The sequence below is a fragment of the Charadrius vociferus genome, unplaced genomic scaffold (assembly GCF_000708025.1).
Source record: "Charadrius vociferus isolate BGI_N301 unplaced genomic scaffold, ASM70802v2 scaffold326, whole genome shotgun sequence".
Taxonomy (NCBI): Eukaryota; Metazoa; Chordata; class Aves; order Charadriiformes; family Charadriidae; genus Charadrius; species Charadrius vociferus.
In genome coordinates this window covers 4,762,068-4,767,846 of record NW_009649062.1, presented here as the reverse complement: position 1 = coordinate 4,767,846, position 5,779 = coordinate 4,762,068, and positions in this window count along the sequence as shown.

The window sequence follows — 5,779 nt, the reverse complement described above, 5'->3', positions numbered from 1 at the left end:
CCAGTGGCCCCCCGCCGCCCCCCTCCCCCTTCCCCGCTGCTGGGGACAGCGGCTCCCCCCCTCCACAGTTGTCTCTCCCCACATCCCCGTGTCCCCTGCTCCTGTCCCCCCGCCCTGAGTGTCACACGAATAAACACCGACACTGAACTAGCGCTGGCTCAGCATCCCTGTCTCTGTGTCCTTCCAACGCCCCCGCTCCCCCCGCGCCGACCAGCAACCCCCCAGTGGCACCAGTGTGGAGGAGGGTGGGATGGGAACAGACACGCGTGCGCGCACACATTGCCGGGAGTGCCCAGAGCTCCCTGCAGCCCTTGCCTGCCCCTGCGGAGCCCGCTGAGCCCCCCTGGCACCGCCAAGACCGGGGGTGAGCAGCCTGGGGCATCAGCCTGGTCTAAACTCCCGTGCTGGTGGCAAGCACATGGCCATGGCTGTGCCAGCCTTGTCCCTCGCCCGCTGGCCTCTGGGCACCAGGTCATGTGGCTTGTGGTGGGGCCATGCCCAGCTGTGTCCCTTTGCTGGCCAGCCCTGGCTGTGTCCCCATTTCCTTGGTCACCCCTGTGTCCCCTGGGATGGGGGTGCCAATGCAGCCATCGGGGCATGCACATGCACCACTCTGCCCCTTGCACCCTGTGCCACAGCAGCCTGGACCCCTGCGTGTCAGATGCCCCCATCCCCGGCACAGCCCAGGGAAGGTTCCTTGTGGCCCTGCAGATAGAGCGACTCACAGCCACAGATGCGCCGAGAGCGCCAGTGCTCAGCTGCAGGTGCCCCATCAGAGCTGGCAGGAGGCACCCCGGGAATAGGGGGTGGGAGCACCTGGCCACACTGTGTGCCATTCTGGGGGAGACACCCCCTCCCCAGCCTCTTGGCAAAGGGGGGACAGCCCCACCCCATCCCTCGCCCTGGGCTGTGTCGGTGCCAGTGGGGTGCCTGGCCCCACTAGGCTTTGGGTTGCCACGTGTCCCTGCAGGCGCCTTCTGGGGGCACAGAATCATAAAATCACAGAATGGTTTGGGTTAGAAAGAACCTTTAAAGGTCATCTACTCCAACCCCTCCTGCAATGAGCAGGGACATCTTCCACTAGACCAGGGCCTTGAACACCTCCAGGGATGGGGCAGCCACAGTTTCTCTGGGCAACCTGTTCCAGTGCCTCACCACCCTCAGAGTAAAGGATTTCTCCCTCACATCTAGCCTAAATCTCCCCTCTTTCAGTTTAAAACCATTACCCCTCGTCCCATCACTACACCCCCGATAAAGAGTCCCTCCCCAGCTCTCCTGTAGCCTCTTTAGGTACTGGAAGGCCACAGTAAGGTCTCGCCAGAGCCTTCTCTTCTCCAGGCTGAACAACCCCAACTCTCTCAGCCTGTCTTCACAGGAGAGGTGCACCAGCCCTCGGATCCTTTTTGTGGCCCTCCTCTGGACCCACTCCAACAGGTCCACGTCTTTCTTTCCTGTGCTGAGGGCTCCAGAGCTGAACATGGAACTCCAGGTGGGGTCTCCCCAGAGCAGAGCAGAGGGGCAGAATCCCCTCCCTCACCCTGCTGCCACGCTGCTGGTGACACAGCCCAGGGTACGGTTGGCTTTCTGGTAAAAGGGTCGGGGACAGCCCCACCACAGCCCCCTCCCTGGGCTGTGATGGTTCCAGCGGGGCACTCAGCCCCACCAGGCTCTGGGTTGCCATGTGTCCCAGCAGGAGCCTTCTGTGGACACCTCTCAGGGCACAGCGGGGGTGACCAGACCCTTGGGAGCCTGTCCATGGGAGTGACCCACTGTGAGGCACAGATGTCAGCCCTACTCAGGGCAGCCCCTGTGCCTGTCCCAGGGACCTCGACACCCCACCACCACCATGGCTCCTCCCTGCCTCCAGCGGGCAATTCGGTGCCCAGGGAAGGCCGGGGGCCAGCCAACACCTTCACTATGGGATGGGCGCTCACCGCATTGGCCTTGCTTTGGGCAAAGCCCCCAGCAGCCAGCAAGGAGAAAGGACCACTCCGTGCAGCGCTGTGTGTCCTCCCTGCTGTGTCCATCTGTCCTGTCCACACCAGTGCCTCGGTCCTGTCCACCTCAATGCCTCCATTTATCCTGCCCACCCCAACGCCTCCATCCGTCCCACTTATCCAGATGCCTCCATCCATCCTACCCATTCGAGTGTCTCCATCCATCCTACCCACCCCAATGCCTCCATCCATCCCGGCAAACTCTGGGAGCTGCCCATCCCAACTCTTCAGTGCTATTTTTTACCCAGCCATTCAGCAACCACTTGAGGATTTCTCAGGAAACGAAGCCAAAACTAAACCAAAAATCTTCTGCCAAACTCAAACTATGAGACAAGATCCAAGGGGGCAGTTTCTGCTCTCTGCATTGTTCCTTGTCTTGCAAAATATCTACAGGAGTGGAGCCTCCTGGGGAACAAGCAATGCAGCAGCAACCCCAAACCTGCCAGGAAAGCAAATACCAAAGAGAAACTTTGAGTGGAATTAAGTTTCTTTCATCCATCTCTTGCTTACATAGACATGCCAGGGTGGGCGCTGGTGGCCTGGACATAGCACTGGTCCCGCTGATGGCAAAAGGAGCCCTGTGTCCCCCAAGCGCTGCTGGGGACCTCCCAGCAACAGCAACAGTGTTTTAGCATTTCAGAAGACTTTATTCTGATGGGAAGATGCTGCTAATTACCCAGATGAGGTGCTTTTTCTAGCGTGCGTTTCTGCTGGGTGTGCAGCTCTCCAGCCAGCTCTGGGTCCGCAGTCACAGCCGCAGCACCAGCCCAAAGCTCACGGTTGGAGCAGCATCCCTGTCTCCGTCCCCATCCTTCCCCATTGCTGCTGGAGTCAGCAGCTCCCCGCTCCATGCTGTCCCCGTGTCCAAACCACTCTCCCCTGCCCTGCCCATGTCCCCTGCACCCCGGGGTCACCCCAACAAACAACCCGCAGAGCTCTGCATGGATGGCCATGTCTCCTGCACCCCCCACCCCATGCCAGTGTTGTCTCCACGTGCACTAAAATCAACTTTTGCCAAGCAGCAGGGCTGTTCGTGGCTGCCATTTCTCTCTCGCTGCCCGGTGAACCCGCAGCCCCTGGGGACGGTGGAGCACTGGGACGTGCACTGAGTGCCTCAGGCCTCTGCCAGCTTGTCTCCCTGCCCGCGTGCCACCAAAGGGGCTCATCCCGGCCGGCGCAGGCGGGGGGTCAACCCCCGCAGCACAGCCCCACTGTGACCCCCAGCAAAGTCTCACCCCTCACTGTGCCTGAGGCCACCCCGGGGTACCCCGCTCTGGGGCTGGGGGGGTTTCCCTGGCTGTACCAGGCGTTTTGTTCTCTCTGGGGGACAGCTCAAATCTTCCACAGCACCCCGAGTGGCTCCAGGGATGCCTGCCAGCCCTGCGGGGACGTGTGCCAGCCCTGCGGGGGCCGTGGGCACTGTGCAGTCCTGGCAGGGCACAGACAGGAGGGGCAGGGGGAATCATGAGCCCTGGTCTGCCCCGGCTCTCCTTCCCTCCTGCTTTTTGGCAGCGCGCTCGCAGCAGGGCCTGGACCCCACCAGGGTTTTAGAGCCAAGAGGCTCTAAAACAACTTTGTTGGCTTTATTCTGGCATTATTCTGCTCTCCCACCATGCAAAGGAGACCCTGCCAGGGCACAGCCCCGTGCACGGGGCAAAACCCCTTCCCAGCACCTGGAACATGGGACTGGGCTGATGGAGGCAGTTCCAGTGTCCCTGCCCATGTGTGGGGTGACAGGCTCGGGGTTTTCCCAGGAAATCCCGTCCCAATGGAGCAAACCCATGCTCCATGGATCACAGCCCCTTGGGGTGCGCTGGTGTCTGTGCCCACTGGCACTGGGATGGAGCCAGCAGCGGGACAGATGCTCAGCCCGCGTGGCAGCAGGGGAAGGAAGGAAGGGCAATGGAGGCATCTGTCCTGCTGTGTTTCACGATGAGCTCCTTTAAGACACAATTTCCTGGGCAGAGGTACCCCACAGTGGCAGAGAGGCACCAGAGTTGGTCCTGGGGGCTGCTGGGCTGCAGTGCCTGCTGTAGGGGGTCCGGGAGGTGAGGGTCCCCAGCTCAGCTCACTGCTGGGGGACATGGACTCAGAGATACCACCAGCCCCTCCGGCCTGGCACTGAGCTCCTTGCCACGCTCAAATGAGGTTATTTCCTGGCAAACCCTGCCCGCAGCATCCTCATCCCTGGCCTCATGGTGCTGCCAGGGCTTTCGCCCAGGAGAGCCGCTTGCCTGCGTTTCTGCCAGCCAAAAATGCCCCAAGGACCGACACCTGCTGCCAGGAAGGATGCTCGCTTTTTTTTTTTCTTGCTGAGAAAGCTGATGAAGCCTCAGTAATTGTTGATTCCAGTAGTTGGTAAATCACACCTTCAAGCAGTGGTTGAAGCTGGAGTGAATGACGGGTAACACAGCAGCCCCCCTCCCCGCCACGCTGCCGGGTTTGACCCCGCCAAATGCCACGCTGGGGAGGGGGGGCGGCTGGTGGGGAGGGGGGCAGCACGCTTTCCACGGTGCTTGAAATCCATCTTGACATGCCATGGGCAAAGCCTGTCCTTTGGTTACAGGACACCAGACTGAGCTTTTCATGGGCTCAGTTTGGGGCAGGTGCTGGTGGGCACGGGCTGGGGGCAGGTCTCGCTTCGGCTCAGGTCTGGGCGAGTAGAGCACAGGCACATCTCCAGTTCCGGGGGCAGGAAACCTCACTAATTATTGATTAAAAGATTTTGCTAAATCCTTTCTGTAAGCAACAACTGGTAAGGAAAAACCTGCTGAATTATAGATCAGTGCTCCCCCCTCCCCGGACTCCCATACTCCCGCAGCATGGTGAATTTTCAGCCACATTTTTACCCATAATGAGCCCTTCAACGGGACTAGAGAGCCGCCACTGGGACTCACATTGGGATGCGGGGCCTGATCCGTCCCGCAGAGGGGAGGGAAGCGGTGCCTGAGAAGAAAAAGCCGTTCCCGCTCCCGCAGCCGCCCTCAGTGGGGTTTTCTGGGGAGCAGATGTGCTGAGCGATACCAAAACCCGCACCTCTCCCCAGCTGCAGCTCTCGCTCTGCCCTCCTCGCTGCTGCAATTTTAAACAGTAATTTTTTTTTTGTTTTGTTTTCCCGGCTCACCATTAATTTTAAATTGAGGGGGATCTAATTTAGTAAATGAGATGCTTGAGGAAGGCTTTAATTAGCTGCGGAGAGAGGCGGAGGGTCCCATGGGGGGGTTGGGGCTTGGCGGGAGCTGCACCCCCGGGCTCAGCAAGGCTTTTGGGGGGGGTTCCACAAACCCCACTGGTTTGGACACTTTGGGCTCGGAGGGGCCCCATGGCCGAGACCATGGGGAGAGATGCGGGGATGGAGGCAGAGGGGCGTGGGGCCACAGGAGCCCTTGCAACCCTTGCCCCAAAATATCCCCCCCCCAGTCCTGGAGGGCAAAGCTCTGTTCCAGTCCCCAAACCCTGTCCTGGGGAGAGAGCAGCTCCCACAGCCGTGGCCTTGTGCTTGGGGGTGGCCATGCTGGAGCCCTTCTGGAACAAACCCTCCAGCCAGGTTTGTTCGCCCCAAAACCAGCCCAGGCTTGCTTTTTTTTCTTTTATTGCACATCACTCGGTGATTTCCCCAGGCCACAGCGAGCCCCGGCATCTCCTGCCAGGAGGATCTGGGGGGTCCCGTTGTGGGGACGTGGCAGGAGCAGAGCGAGTGCACCTGGGGCTGATGAAACACCTCGTCTGATGGGACATGGGCGACGTGGCGCAGCCGGAGGGGCCCGGGGAGGAGGGGGGGT